Source organism: Clupea harengus, chromosome 10 (assembly GCF_900700415.2).
Source record: "Clupea harengus chromosome 10, Ch_v2.0.2, whole genome shotgun sequence".
In the NCBI taxonomy this organism is placed as follows: Eukaryota; Metazoa; Chordata; class Actinopteri; order Clupeiformes; family Clupeidae; genus Clupea; species Clupea harengus.
The window spans coordinates 25,076,727-25,093,403 of NC_045161.1; the positions used below are offsets into that span (position 1 = coordinate 25,076,727).

At 44.1% G+C, this 16,677-nt stretch overlaps 1 protein-coding gene across 1 annotated transcript in view; it reads left to right on the forward strand.

Annotated features, from left to right (window-relative positions):
- The first annotated feature begins 501 nt into the window (after positions 1–501).
- The window catches only part of gng12b (guanine nucleotide binding protein (G protein), gamma 12b), a 40,539-nt gene continuing 24,363 nt past the window's right edge, over positions 502–16,677 (forward strand). Inside the window, exons 1-2 of the mRNA XM_012821692.3 lie at positions 502–1,054; positions 14,184–14,246. The gene's annotated coding sequence lies outside the window, so the exon portion shown is untranslated. The remainder of the gene's footprint in view (positions 1,055–14,183; positions 14,247–16,677) is intronic.

The window sequence follows — 16,677 nt, forward strand, 5'->3', positions numbered from 1 at the left end:
CACACACACACACACTCTTACTGTTCAATGAGCTGGTTTCCATAACCTTTGGGAAAAGGCCTCCACATTAGGTTATAAACTTGCACAAAATGAAAGAACAATGACATACTTTAGGTTTGATAAGGCTTAATAACACAGTTACATCTTAAACATATCTTACTAGGTTTCTTTTCCATACATAGAATAATAGTCATCCTAAGTCCTAAAGTGTTTGTGGGTCAGAGTTAAAAATGGGTACCCACAGATGCGCAGTTGTGACATTATCTAATTGCTTGTGGAGATAGCTGTCTGTCTCAAGCCTGTCTGCCGGTCTTAAATACAAAAAACCTATACACCCAACAGTTACTACACGATTACCACTGTAATATACTTGTAGTGTAGTCCAAATGTAGCCATTAATGGAGTAGGCTGAAAGGATTCCTGTGCCAATATTATTAGTAGCAAATGGCAGACTACAGCAACTGTCCTGTCATAACTACACCCAGTAGTTGGTAGGCTACCACAGGGACATTAAGATTAGAGTAGCAAAACTGTATTCTGTTCACTTGTCTACATTTCCAATACAGCATTTGGCAAGTCTACAGTAAAGAGTCAGTCACAGTTTATTTTCAATTATTTCCTAATGTCTGTGCTGAAAAAAATCGAAAAAAGACAGAAATGACCAGGGGAGCTGACAGACAGAGGGCGCCCAGGATATGAGGAAGAATAAAATCAAGAAACAGCACAACTCAAGTCCTCCTCAAACCTTCCCACCATTCCATGTAATTCAGTCCGTCGATAGTGAAAGGTCGTCCCTTTTGGTCATTCTACGGCCGTGCCGAGAAAGGAGTTTAACTTGTCAAATACAGACGGAGTCAGCATTTACGTGGAAAAAGTAGGAAGAAGCGAACACTTAAACCCCGCAGCCTAAAGAAAAATATTCACCCTATTCCACGAATACCAAACGAATTCCACAGTTGTCATAGACTTCAAGTGTTATATTTTTCACAAACAGTTTGTTCGAAAGCTGAACAGATCGCGACGTTTTCCTTTTTTTCGGTGGAAGTGAGGTCAGGTGAGTGTTCTGATGTCTGTTTACTAGTGGATAATGTAAATAACCTTGTATAACCATTTTTTCTTTTGAAAAAGTTCCTTTTTGCTGAATTAATTACATGACAACGGCCATTAACGGTTATGGGTGTTTTCCTCACTTGCAACAACATGTTTGTGTAATTTTTGTTCGTCTCTTCATCTTATCCCATGGCCACTCCTGTATTAGGCTACTGAACACTTAATATTTGTGACAAACTAGCTAACCTGTTTTCAGTGTCCTTAATGTTTTTATGACTAAATGACGTGTTGCAACAGTTAGTGAAACATTTGGCAATACATATTCTTCCTATAGTTGCTCTAAGGGCTACAATATATAACGCTACACAACATTTTATTCAAAGAATAAAGAAAAGAGTAAGAAATACTAAAGAATATTCTAGAAGGAATTGTAGCCTATGACTTGGGCTGTGAGCTGAGTGTAAGTAAAACTCCCTTCCTCAAATCAATATGTAGGTCTGCACATTTTTATTTCTGGGTATTTCCAGCTTCCATGTAAGCCATGTGGTTAACAGCACTAGTTTGGCAGCATTTATACTTACCATTGCTTGGTGGTATTGAGTGGTAATCTATTGTGTGGATTTTGAGTGATACTGCATGCTTTCACTTACTTCTCATGTTCAGTTAAAGTCCTAACATGAGCTTTTGTGAATGATTTGCTTAGAGGACAGTGAGGTCTTCCTTTAATTATGTTGAGTATGCAGAAATAAGGTCCATCGGCAAAGTACAGAGACGTTGCTCTCCCCTCTCAAAAGGCACAAGACTGTTGAACTTCTTTGTATCCTTGTGTATGTACATGTATCCACAAACAGAATGGCAATTTTCTGAAATGTTACTTGGAGTGGCCTCTCTGTTGTAAATAGACAGGTGTCTCCAGAAAAAAGGGGTTTGGCCCCTGTGTTTTCCATCAACAGAAGAACAGGTGGTAATATGACTACAATGAAATGCACTGATATGTTGCATCTGAATCAGATGTTTTGAAAACATAATTATGTTGTTGGATATCCAAATGTAATTCCGAAATTAGCCTACTTTTTCAAAAAATCTGAACATAATTCCCAATGGCTGAATGGATGAAGTGGTATACAGGGTAAACTGTTCTATTTAGATGAAGTCATGCTGAACTAAAGTCTGCTATTAATAATCCTTTTTGGCATACACCATCTAGCCATTGTGCTGGTTTTAAACCTGAAATTGAAACGGGTTTGAAAATCCAGATTTTACCTTTAGGACTAAAAATGTAACAATGTTAAACCTTCTAATGATGTTAATGGGTTGATAGGATGAAAGAAGCTTAATTGCTCTCATAGCTGTGATGTAGTCGACATGGCCAACCTCTGTGGACTAGGCCTGTGTGTAGTCTGGCAAGTCATTCACACAGAGATCCCCATCTTCTCCCATTCTTGAGATACATAACCGTGTCACCAGTGTCTGCCAGTGTACGAGAGGGAGAGAGAGAGAAGGAGAGGGAGAGAGAGAGAGAGAGAGAGAGAGAGAGAGGGAGAGAGAGGGAGAGAGAAAGCGTCCGCCCGCTCAGAGCTGTACTGTACTCTCTCAGCACACAGCTGATGGTGAGAGATTCATGGTTGATTGTCATTATGGATGGTGGCTTATGCTGTATGGATCCTTAATTGTGTGTGGTTGGACGTGGGCCCAGTTTGTTTTTTGTCTACTTGTCACTTTGTATCAGTGGCTTCGGATGAGAAAAAGTCCCATTAACAGGGCGATGCTCTCAGCCGGTCCACTGTTGGTGACACATGGGAACTTACACCCTTGTGCTGTTCTTCATGATTGGCTTGAATGACCAAACGACTTGTGTGTGTGTGTGTGTGTGTGTGTGTGTGTGTGTGTGTGTGTGTGTGTGTGTGTGTGTGTGTGTGTGTGTGTGTGTGTGTGTGTGTGTGTGTGTGTGTGTGTGTGTGTGTGTGTGTGTGTGTGTGTATGAAGCTGGTGTTTGTGTTGTTTATTGTTGTTTATTTCCTCATTTGTTTAGTTATGTCTTGGTGTGAAAACTCCTATTAACTGCAGAGCAAGACTCTCTCAATCATCAGTGGAATGGAGTTGCTGCCCAATGAATGTTGCTTTTCCAGTTTGAGCCAGTTTTCTCCCTCATTGTGCCTGGTTTGTGCTCACATTCCACACGGCTGGAACGTGAGTGAGCGCCACAGCAGCTTTCCTGTGCCAGTAAGTCTCCATCGACCCCCTAAGGTTTGGGTGTCTGCCACTAAGCCAACACCTCTACTGTAGATACATGAGGCAGTGAAACAGTTAACGTTGCATCTCTTTCACTTTGAAGACACGGAGCAAGCAGTAAACGTAATGAAATTGAGGAGTGCATTAAAGGGGCAAGACGGAGGTGCTGAACTTATTGCCACTTTTAAACTTGTACTTCTTCAGTCTCTACATAAAGCTTGTTGCTGCATTTTGATGTCTATTTGGAGATGTTTCACACTGACTAAGCTGCTCAGACAAACATTCTTTCAGGATATACTCATCCTCATATCAGTAGATTTCAGTAGGTTTCCTTTTCTGTGATATACAAGAAATTGGATTGCAGAGTTTATTCTTCAAGTGTTCAAGTATATTATTTTATACTGTTGAGTACTTGAATGCTTGGAATTTACCTCTTAGTTATACTGTACCATAATATACTATTGAAGTTCATGTTGACCAGCTCTTTCTAGGCAGTTGACATTGCGCTGGAAACCTTATTGTGAGTTTACTGAAAAGCCAACTTTTTATGTGTGTTCACTTGCCTGGGGTGCTGTGGCCAGACTCTCCCTTTTGGGTTAACAGAGACTGACAACGAGTTGAGTGGAAGATCAGCTGTTCTCGCTCCACCCCCCGCCCCCCCCACCGCCAACAACAATGTGTCAGTTTCTCACCACCAGATTTTCTCCCTCCTTCTCTCTCTCTTTCTCTCTCTCTCTCTCTCTCCCTACTGTCTCTCAATCCGTCTCTCTCCCCCCCCCCCCCCCCCCCTGGTAATGACGTGGGACTGAGCCCTGTTGCCTAGCTACAGTGTGTGAACCCCAGTGTGGGTTTATCTCGTGAGCTGGTGCCCCTCCCCTCTGGCTGCCTCCTCTACTCCAGTTCCATGCTGTGCCCCTGGGGAGGGGAGTCTGCGTCACCACCAGCCCAATAAAAAAAAGACCCTCTCAACCCCCCCAGACACACCATCATTACTAACCCCCTTCCCCTAAAAAAACACAAAAAAACACTCACACCACCAGTCTAATAAATAATACCTGTGCACCATCAGACTGAGATGGGGCCCGTGGTGTGTCGTGTGTTTTTTGTGAACATTTAGCCTATTTTGTGTGAAGCCTGTTTTTGTTAAGATATTGGCCATTATTTTTTGGTCAGTGGTCAGTGTTCACGTGTCTGTTTCGTGGTGTTTACGGTTTGGGCTCTGAGCAGGTCACCACAAGATCACCACAAGGTCACCGCAAGGTCACCACAAGGTCACTGATGATGAGTTGATCTTTGATGTTATCATTAACCATGACCGAACTTGACAACTCCTAGACAAGTCAGATCCAGAGTACAGCTTGTGAGTGTTTGTATGTGTGTGTGTGTGTGTGTATCTGTCTGTGTGTATCTGTCTGTCAGTGTGTGCATGTGTGTGTGTGTTTGTCTGTCTGTCTGTCTGTCTGTCTGTCTGTCTGTCTGTCTGTCTGTCTGTCTGTTTGTCTGTCTGTGTCTGTGTGTGTGTGTGCGCATGTGTGGAGCGGCGTGCGGTGGCCTTGTGATCGCTGCCTGCGTCCACCTTCATCAGCATCAGCTGCTTGAGTGCCACATGAGGTGCCCGCTGCGCATCACCCCCCACACACACAGCCCCTCTCGCGTCCTGGGCTCTGACCCTTCTGCCCACTCTCCCTCTCCCCCTCTTTCTTTCCTATTCTCTCTCTCCCTCTCCCTCTCTGTCTACCTCTCTCCCCCTCCGTCTTTCCTATTCTCTCTCTCTCTCTCCCTCTCTCCCCCTCTGTCTATATATAGCTCCCCATTCACTCTCTCTGTCTTTCTCTCTCTCCATTATCACTTTCTCTCTCTCTCTCTCTCTCTGCTTTCTGTTTCTCCCTGTCTCTATCTGTCCCTTTTTTTCAGGGACGCACTCCAACCAGGCATTCTACCCCAAGGCACAGGGACATGCTGACGTACAACACATTCTGTCACTGTAGCGTGAAGTGTGTGTGTGTGTGTGTGTGTGTGTGTGTGTGTGTCCTCGCCATTGTTTCAGTGTGACCCTGCAGATGCGTCCAGCTGTCCGTTCTTCCTCTCTCCTCCCCTGCTCGCCTTTCTGGAGGGTATCTGGTTGATGCTATTATGGCTGTCCGTAATATACAGTGTGCAGTGTTTCGGGGTCACGTGGGCCACTCAGGCATTTACATCAGTCTAGCCTCATGAAACGTGCAAACCTCTCAGTCTGTCGTCCCTGTCTTAAGCCTACGGAAACAATCACAGAGGCAAGTCCTTGGTGTCAGTGACCTTTCCAAACCATCTGACGTGAAATGCCCAATACAGATGTTAAAGTCACGTGTTCATCTGTCACACCTGATAAAAAAAAATGTAAATGCTTTTTGTTGTACCTCTTTTTCTTGTTGTTGTTGGCCAGTGGTTTCTGTATGACGACAGCCAGCCTCTCGGTGGCCACTTAGTTGTGTTTAGTCTTAACAGCCCAGTCAGGCACCATGTTATAATTAGTCTGTTTGCGAGCGAGCGAGCTCAACTGCTCTCATTTGGCCAACTTGTTTTTGCCTTTCATGTCTCTGTGACACACTTTCTGGCCTGCCACATACCGAGAGAGAGAACACTGAGGCCTGCTGTTCAGTGCAGGTCACAGGTGGGAGAGGTGCTGGGACTAACATCCTCTCACCATGTTGTAGTCCGGAGGGTAGTAGATGTGTTTCTTTGGCTTTTGCTTGTTGAATGTGTGGAAAGGGAAGGTCATGTGTTATAAAGAAACTACAGCTTTTTAAAATGAACATGTTTCTTTAAAGGACATTACCTACCCTTTCTGCACGTTCAGAAAGTAAAATATATGTTTTAGGAGTATTGGGCTATAGGTTGTCGAAATGAATTGTTTATCCATTGCAAAGGGGTGCTGTCCTCGACATGGTTATATAAGGAGTATAACCTTGGCTGTAGCTTTCTTTTTCTGCAAGGTTAAAACTAGGGATGGGGATGTTGAATAATTGTGAAGTAGTAGTTGAATAGTTCCTAGCGATTAGGGAGTGGTATTTTTACTTGAAATGCCCAGCCGTAGTTAAAACTTGCTCCTCATCAGTGTGAGAAACACTCTTATTCACAGCGATGGCCTGTTTTTAACACTGGCTTTGTCAAAGTTCAACTGTATATGTTTGTGAGCCGGCCCTTTCTCTTAATGAGGTAATATTGGCTAACTTAATCACAGGGCTTGTGGGAAATGTATTTTGCTAAGCAAAGGGCACAAAAGAGTGAGTCTCTTTCTTTAATAAAAGCATAATGGATTTACCCGGCCACACACAGAAAGGGCACGATGAATTGCTGGATTGTCTGGGAGGAAAAGGAAGGAGGTGAAGAGCAGTGAGCAGGGAGGTTTTGTGCCCAGGTTAGTCCAGTGGCATCGAGTGGCCGTGTGTGACAGAACGAAGCTCTTTATTCATCTATTTCAAGACGTCATTTTCTCACTTACGTCACAACGATCCCCACGTTAGTGAGTTTGGCAGACACACACACAGTCGTGCCTGAGTTTGGCAGACACACACACAGTCGTGCCTGAGCGTGACACTGGTGACGCTGGTATGGTGGTTACCATACTGAATGCTGTCGCTGTGAAGAGCCGTGTGTGCGTTTGTGTGTGTGTGTGTGTGTGTGTGTGTGTGTGTGTGTGTGTCTGTCTGTCTGTGTGTGTGTGTGTGTGTGTGTGTGTGTGTGTGTGTGTGTGTGTGTGTGTGTAATTGATTGTTCTGTCCACTGTGTGTGTGTGTGTAATTGACTGTTCTGTCCACTGTGTGTGTGTGTATGTGTGTGTAATAGCCATGTGTCATCATTTGCCACATCATTGCCAGCCCATTCTTGACAGCAGGTCAGCACACAAAACACACAGAAGCAGCACCAGGCTCAAGAGTTGCTAGGTAAATGCATAGCGTTTAGATTAGTCATTACCTTAGTAACTGTAGTCGAGATCAGCGTTTAGATTAGTCATTACCTTAGTAACTGTAGTCGAGATCAGCGTTTAGATTAGTCATTACATTAGTAACTGTAGTCGAGATCAGCGTTTAGATTAGTCATTACATTAGTAACTGTAGTCGAGATCAGCGTTTAGATTAGTCATTACATTAGTAACTAGTCGAGATCAGTGTTTAGATTAGTCATTACATTAGTAACTGTAGTCGAGATCAGCGTTTAGATTAGTCATTACATTAGTAACTGTAGTCGAGATCAGCGTTTAGATTAGTCATTACATTAGTAACTAGTCGAGATCAGTGTTTAGATTAGTCATTACATTAGTAACTGTAGTCGAGATCAGCATTTAGATTAGTCATTACATTAGTAACTGTAGTCGAGATCAGCGTTTAGATTAGTCATTACATTAGTAACTGTAGTCGAGATCAGCGTTTAGATTAGTCATTACATTAGTAACTAGTCGAGATCAGTGTTTAGATTAGTCATTACATTAGTAACTGTAGTCGAGATCAGCGTTTAGATTAGTCATTACATTAGTAACTGTAGTCGAGATCAGCGTTTAGATTAGTCATTACATTAGTAACTGTAGTCGAGATCAGTGTTTAGATTAGTCATTACATTAGTAACTGTAGTCGAGATCAGCGTTTAGATTAGTCATTACATTAGTAACTAGTCGAGATCAGTGTTTAGATTAGTCATTACATTAGTAACTGTAGTCGAGATCAGCGTTTAGATTAGTCATTACATTAGTAACTGTAGTCGAGATCAGCGTTTAGATTAGTCATTACATTAGTAACTGTAGTCGAGATCAGCGTTTAGATTAGTCATTACATTAGTAACTGTATCAGTGTCGAGGTGCTTCACGTCTGCATGATTTCATCTGTATTGAAAACATTTCACTTCTGTCCTATTTTCAGGAATTAAATGTGCATAAATTAGGCATATGTCAGGAAGTTGTCCTGACCTAATCACACCTTTTACACCCTCCTCTCTTTCTGGGTCCTCAGGCAGAGCAGGCTGTGGAGTGCTGGCCTGGTGAACTCTGACCTTTCTGACGGCCTGCTCATAGGTCTCTATTGTTTCCTTGGAAACGGGCCCCTCTGTGCTCTACTATTTATGGACCCATTTGCCTTTGTCAAAATCAAAGCTCCTCACCGTCACACATCACAAGTTCCACGGGGTCAAAAGGGCAACCGTTGGGAGTGTGTTTGCAATCATCAGTTCCATTATTTTAAAATCCCCCCCCCCCCCCGACCTTTCCGTTTCATTCGCTAGTGGCGCAGAAAATGTGTGAGGCTTGTAACGTGGAACACTACTTCATCCATCCATCTGCGGTGAGCTGAGCGTGCGTTGGGATTATGCATTAAGTCGTATTAGGTGCGCCACCAGAGAGCTTGCTCATTCATTAGCGACTCTCAGTGGAGCTCTTCTCTCTCTCTCTCTCTCTCTCTCTCTCTCTCTCTCTCTCTCTGCCTCTCTCTCACTCTCTCTCTTCCTCTCTCCCTCTCTCTCACTCTTTCTTTCCTTTTTTCTTTTTTTGTCTTATGCCAGGATCAGACTACACAATATATTTGTCTTTCACAATGGTATCCATGTCAGACTAGGCAATCATAGTGCCATAAATTGTTACTGTGTTTTGGTTGGCAGACTTTGCAACACCCTGACTAATCATCATGTCAGCTACAGAAGCGCTATGTACTGTATAATGCTGGCGGTCTTGTGTAAAAAAAAGAAAAAAAGAAAGAAAGAACGATTGTGAACCCGTTCCTTGGTGTCACAAAGAGGACAGTATGGGTTGTGTATCCTGTTAGCCACAACAGCAGCATCCCTTTGTGTCTTTGCCATGTTTACATAAGGACGCCTGAGAGAACTCTGTCATCTTCTTGGTCAACATCAAGGAACACGTCATAGGAGTTGCCAAACTATGCAGATAAATACAAAAAACTGACATGCTAGACTTTTCGTTGTGGGGTTTCACAGAAGCCACATCGCTGTTCTTCAGTTATGTCACACTTCATGGTCCGTTCGTTCTTTCCGACGTTCATATTCAGACCCTACGCTGGAAATTTGTAGACGCGTCAAACCTTGTCAAAATCGGGCTGAATTTGTGTAGTCTGACCCCAGCATTACTCTAACTCTCTTTATCTTTCTCAGCTTCTCTCTCTCTCTCTCTCTCCTAACACCTTTCCCTCCCCCCCATCTGTCTCCCTTATATTTACTCTGACTCAGTGTCTCTCACACTTACTCTTTCCCTCTCTACCCCAGTAGTTCTGAGATGAACTCTCTCTCTCTCTCTCTCTTTTCCTCGACCTTAGACAGCAGTCGGCCCCGAGCGCACTCGTGCTCAGACCGAGCTCATTTATCACCCTCACAGAGATGGCTGGCCAGCGCTGCACAGAGAGGATACAACCCATTAATTACAGAGCAAGAGCGAGACCGAGGAGAGTTTCTTGGGCCGACAGCGCTATCCTGCGCCAAACAGCTTGAGTTTCACACATGATGGATGTCTGGAGAGGTAGGACGCCTCCAGGCAAAAGCGTAGCGTTGGCCCTGAAGGACCTGAAGGGGTGATGCAACAGCGTGGCCCTCCCAGCTGTCCCTGTCACCTGAGAGCCGGTGAACAGACACGCCGAGGGTCTAGGCCTGTCAGACAATTGATAAATGGTGTTTCACAAGCCAAGTATCGACGCTCGGGAGACAACAGAGGTCAGCCCGCAAAAAAAAACACTCAGTGTGGATTAACCACCCAAACACAAGCCCTCAGTGGCAGCACGGCTCCAGGCACTAGCTTGATGCGCTCTTAATGAAGGGTCAAGAGAGAGTGCATTACATTGTGGACAAACTGTTGCAGCCCCCCCCAAGCCTCTAAAGTCAGCACACATTGTCACTCACAGTCCGACGGGAGCCATAGCAAACATGAGGTGGCCAAGGAAGTAACAGGTTGCTAAGCAACTGCGGAACACAGTAGGTAATAAAACATTTCAGCACCTCAGTCATGGCCAGACCGGAGTACAACATCTGAGCGAGTGCGAGCTCTGTGCATCATCCAATAGAATTCCAGCTGGGCCCTGGCCGTGGACTCAGATATGATTAAAGGTAATGCGCGGCGGGATCGTCCATCTCGGAGCGAGGCGAGGCGAGGCGTATCGATGGAGCCTGGGCTCTGGCATAGTTCCCATCTCCGTGGGCTATAAATAGACAGTGGGGGGCTTTGTTGTGCCCGTGCGTTGAGACGGTGCTGACATGCCACTGGTTTCCCTGGTGTTGCGCCGGCATAAGCCCCAGCGTTGTTTGGTGTAAACGTGACCTGCAGGACAGCTTGCTTGCTCCCCACCATGCACTCTTCAGTTGGCTCATATCTCATCTCATCTCTGTGGACTGTGCTGTGGAAGTGAGGTTTAACAGCAATGACCCAACCCTCACAGACATACACAGGGATATATATATATATATATGATAGCAAAATATATATATATATATAGACACTATATTTTCCCTTTGTGAATAAAAATATGTGCATGAGCTGTAATCTCAGCTGTGTGCTTCTCAGAAACCAAGCAGGCTTCAGATAGAGTCAGGCCACTGAATGGGGGAAGTACCTCTGTTTTTGGACTTTGCCTTACTCTTTATGACTTGATGTTTCATTAAAGCATTTCCCCATGGTTGTTCTCTCTCTGCCTCTCTCTCTGTCTGCCTCTCTCTCTCTCTGCCTCTATCTCTGTCTCTTTCGCTCTCTCTCTCTCCTGTCTCCATGACGAGTTTCCTGCCTGTTGCCTAGCGATCCATATACCCGCATTTGGCCTCACAGGCGCTCAGCCTGGTGGCTGCTTGTTTTGTCCAGTCACACAGATTCCTGTCGTTGGGTTCCTTAAGCACCGGCTCGTCCACCCTTGTGTTTCAACACTTATTGCCAGTGGCCTTTAAAAATTCACATTTCATCTCCACGAAAGGTATTAGTGAAGGACCATTTGGTCCAACCTCACCCTTCATGAGGGACATGAATGCCTTCAGGCTTATATGCACTTTCTCCTCATCCTGCATTTCTCTGTAAAACACATTGCATTGTTAGGGTTACACAAAGTCACCCTTGGTTTTACCTTTACCACACCTGTGTGTGTGTGTGTGTGTGTGTGTGTGTGTGTGTGTGTGTGTGTGTGTGTGTGTGTGTGTGTGTGTGTGTGTGTGTGTGTGTGTGTGTGTGTGTGTGTGTGTGTGTGTGTGTGTGTGTGTGTGTGTGCATGCATGCTCATGTCCCTGTCAGTCCACTAAATATGCCTCCTCTACCAAATGAGCTGTGTCCTTACATAAGCTGTTTCTATGAACTTGCATGCCTGTTGCTTAGCAATACCCAAGTCCAGACCCTGGCTGCGGTCCTTATGAGCAGACTAATACATTTAACATTGAACGCTGCTAAACGTCCTGATGTTGCATTCCCAAAGCGAACACACACACTTTTTCAAATGAACGCTGCAGAAGGACTCAAGGCTTTGACCTGATTCCAGGGTGGGCATCCATGTGTCACTTTAAATTTAGAAGCCAATTACCAGAAAGCGATTGACTCCAAATTAACTGTAACACACACCCTTGAACAGGAACTTTGTTGACACAGAATTGTAACTTGTCAGACATGTTTTAAAATGCTCAAGCCACATCCCTTCGAACTGACTGTTATATTGTTGATAAGGGAATGTGATTTTGAACCTGTATGAAAAGAATGTGTCGTAGTTTTGCTCTATGACAAGCTATTTTTGTCGAGGTCAATATAGCCTATCCCATAAAGGCATACATTATGGAGAATGTATTTAGGCATAGCATGTTAAATATATATTTCATTTGTTACATGTGATACACATTTAATTTAATCATCTAGATTCATCTAATGGAACACATTTGCAACTTCGGAGCTCGGCACTGAAATGAAAAATGTAGCCTATATCTTAAAGCAGCATCACGGAACAATTGCTAATCGCTAACGAGATGCTAGCGGCTAAAACTAGCAAAACCTCTTGAAATGTGCTTACTTTGAGACTATGACAAACTAGTTAGTCAACAACTGTCCTAACACAGTCAAACATCAAGCAAGTGCAACACAAGACAAAGCAAGACGGCAAATAAGCTACTTACTAGTTCGGCAGACAGTAGAAACCGGGCGGCTTCAGCCAAACCTACATTAACCAGTAATATGCCTACAGACCCTGGTATGGCAACGGCACGGAAGCGATTCTCCATATTAAAAGTCATTGTAGCGCCCCAATTTTTTTTAAGCTGTTATTTTAAGGTAAAACAGCTTATCCTTACCCTAACCCTGAAGTACAATTACTGCATAATGCCACTTTAAGCGTTTACTGCATCAGAATATTAGGTATCAGGTTCAACTCAGGTAACTATGTACGGCTATTCAACGTTAATTAGATTGGAATTTGACCCTTTACATGGCTTTTTCTAGCAGAACCGAACAGGTGAGTGAAAGCCTGTTTAGCAGAGCATTTGGCTCATCACTGGGTCGTCCGGAGAGAGCGGACATATAAATGTATTCATTTGCAAGACGCAATGGTACTGGTGACTGTATATGTAGATATACTGACACCTCTCTGGGACGTCCCAGAGACATTTGTCAGGGTTGGAAACGTGTGCGTAAAAGACAAGAGAAGCAGTGACCATTAGACTACATGAGGGATGGGGAGTGCATGATATATGGTCGATTATGAGCTAGGTTTATGTTGATGAATTTGAACACGTTGATCAACTTAAATGCAATCCCTTCCTGCATTAAAACGTTTAAAGCCTGCTGGGATACGCTTTAACTTTGAGGATATCAAAGACAGATGAATTGCATCAGCTAACCACACAGGTCTGCTCCTGCTTTCTTGGTGGTATAATGGCATAATGCACCACCCTTTCAATAAAGGGAAAGTGATATTTGTTGCCCAATAGATATATCAGAATTGGGCATTGATGGTTTGTGATTGGCAAATGTTCCCTGTCAGAGAAGAATATGTTGCCATGCATATCTCCAAAATCCACGCATCGGCCGGTTTTCGCCACCAAACTAGGGCCAAACTAGGGCGTCAGAGCGCTCTGAATCATATTCTTCAAAGATCATATTCTGCTCAGACCAGTGCGGTACCTCCCTTCCCATGTCGCACACCAAGAACATTTTTGGAAATTCCTGTTGTGCTGCGGGCAGCGAGGCTGGCAGAGTGCTCAGGAATCCAAACCAAGAAGAGCTGTTAAACACACAGTAAACTTGCAAGCGTTTCCGGCCTCTCTCTCTCTCCCTTGTTCTCCTTCTGTTTCTCTGCCTCTGCCTCTCTCTCACTCTCCCTCTCTCTCTCCCTCCCTCCCCCTCCCTCTCTCTGTCCCTCTCCCTCCCTCTCCCTCTCTCTCTCTCTCTCCCTTGTTCTCATTCTGTCTGTTTTGTGTGGAGGTTTGGTGTCTGGTCTTAGTTTACACCACAGTGACCAGGAGCAGACGCCTGGGAGGAGAAGCTCAGACAACAAGGTCTGACTGGTTTCACTGGAATGCATTGAAAACACACACAGACACACAGACACACACACACACACACACACACACACAGACACACACACACACACACACACACACACACACACACACACAAAGCATATTCTCAGGTGGAGTCACTGGGTGGGTGCCTTGTGTTTGTGTGTGTGTGTGTGTGTGTGTGTGTGTGTGTGTGTGTGTGTGTGTGTGTGTGGTTCTTCCTCCTCAAAACTCTGCCCTCACTATGACTCAACATGTGGTTTGAGGGGCTCGAGGGTCATTCTTGGCAGGCCTCTCTATGACCTCTTAATGAAGTCCATTTGAAGCCACATAACACCATTATGAAGCTAATGTTTCCACAGAGCTGAGGGTGATGTTATACTGACAGGTCCTAACATTCTCCTCTCTCTCTCTCTTTTCAGGTTCCTCTTGCATCTTAGCTGAATCTGGACATCCGGAGCCCTTCCCAACCCCTGAATATTGAGGTTGGTCCCATTTTCTTTTGTATGTATACTATGCTGTTAACATTGTGCAACAGGCAGTTATTTCCGTTCCTTAGGGTCTAACTGCTGATTCGGTTTGGCACCCTGTGACTTTTGACCGAAATGTTTCAAATTATTATGGTTGTTTGGAAGTTGAAACGAACGTGAGAGTAAGTGTCTAAGCCAGGCTGGCTGCATGTAGGGGCCTTGACACATCAAGGCGATGATGAGGACGCCAGAACTCCTCAAGGCTGCCAGATTGATCACCTCCAACTGCTTCATGATCTGTGTGAATATTAACGCTACACCCACCACAAAAACAAGCTACTGCCAGATAGCCAGTGTGAACAAGGTCTCCTTTTGAGCCCTCTCTGAATATCAAAACCAGGTGTGAAGTGTTTCAACCTAGAAATCCTACCCCTGGATACAATACAGTTACATGTAGCTATTTAGTTAGCATGCTAGTTAGCCACATCATGATGTTGAATGAGACTTCTCTGGTGCAATGCTTATCTAAACACCAAGCTGCACCAGTGACACTAAAATGCAAAAGTCTTCTGCTTATCTCTTCCTGCACGTTAAACAAGAACAGGACGGCCAATCGTAAAGCTCACTCACACTGACGTACAACATGCCACAGTCAGGGTTCAAGATGGAGACCGCCTCTCCTTAGTTCAGCCTGACTAGTCAATCAGTGGCTGCTATCTGCAAACAACAAGTGCAAGTGACGTTAGGACATCAAGGGTAACCGTTCGCCTGATGGCTGACCAGTGTGTCAGTCAGACAAACCACATTACAAATCCCTCACCAGAAAAGTTTCAACAAAACAAAACTTCTGGACAAATTCAATTTTCAGCTGATCATCAAGGTGACATTGTGGGATTTGTCTAGCTCTTGGTCAAATATTCATTATGTTAGGTAACGGGGAAAGTTTTCAAAACATTACATAACGTTCCCTAGATGTTCTCACGTTGTTAGATGCAAACATTATGATGCACTGAATGCAGAGAACATTTTTATAATGCTGCAAATGTTCTATGAAATGGGAACATAGTCATGAATGAATGAATGTGATGATAAACATTAGCAAAACATTCCCCTGACATAAAAAGGAATGCCTTACCTGATTTATTTCCAATCCGAGCCCAAAACATGTAAGCTAATTTAATTAATTTGAAGTAAGTGAAAAAAAAAAAATGATTTTGGCTTTTCCTCCAAAAGCGCTCATTTAAGGAGAGTAGGCTTTTGATTAGTAGGTTGAAGGTAAGATAAAGACAGGGTGTTTCCCTCACTGCCTCTACTCCTAATCTGGGCACCAAACACCTCAGATAATTCACTTAATTTGAAGTAAGTGGTACATTGGAGTAGATTTGCTTTCCCTCCAAAAAAGTATTCCTTTAACAAGAGCAGGCTTTTGATGGGAAGGTTAAAGGTGTGAGAAAGAGAGAGAGAGAGAGAGAGAGAGACACTCGTTCACTACGGCCACCTGACGGTGAATACTACATCTGAACCGCGTCCAAAGTCAGCTAGTCCCTGGTTGAGCCCTCACACTCTGCCCTCCCTGTGGTGTGATGGAAGAGTCCTACTCCATCTCCCCCCCCCTGTGTTTCAGCGCTTCTCTCTGCCTGGTAACAGTGGACATATGTTTGTGGTCCATCTAATTAGGAAATGGACTGGGTGGCCCCCTTTATTGTGGACCAGGGCTTTGTGAAGTGATCAGATGACATCCTTGACTAACAACATCAATTATGCATGGCATAGGAGCACAGACCTCCCTCTCAAAATCCCTTTCCTTGGCACTGTGTGTGATATGACGCTGCCCTCTTGTGGTGGGATTGAAGTACTCCATAAGCAGTTAGGGTGTGGACTAATATATTGTAATTGTTCACGTCATAATGAGTTTTTTCCCATCTGGAATGTAGCCTTAGTTGGGGTACACCAAAAATATTATTCAGTAAACCACCTTAGAAATGTTTTAACGTGTTTCAGTCACCTGTTGTGGTGACCCGAGATCAACTGCAGTCCAATTGCATCACCTATTTTCATGTCATCATCATTCTTTTCCTTACTGACCCTTAAAAACAGACTGAGGTACTCTCTTCCTGAATAACGCTTTGTCAGTTATTGAATGATGAAGTTAATGTGTATAAATACAGGCTGTCTCGTATGACGCAAGTAGTCATGTGATCCAGCACTGAAAACTCAAGTAGTTACTCTGTCTGACTGATGAGGAAAAACAGCTTTCACCCCCTTTAATGTTGCAAATAGATAATTCCGTTTCACACACACACACACACACACACACACACAGACAAGATAATCTCAATGCTTTCCCTCAGTCACTGACAGTCTTTGGTCCGGCATGAAATTAGCTGATGTGACCTTTGTCCCAGATATCATGGCCTCTTTTTCCAGATTAACAGAAGATTCAAGG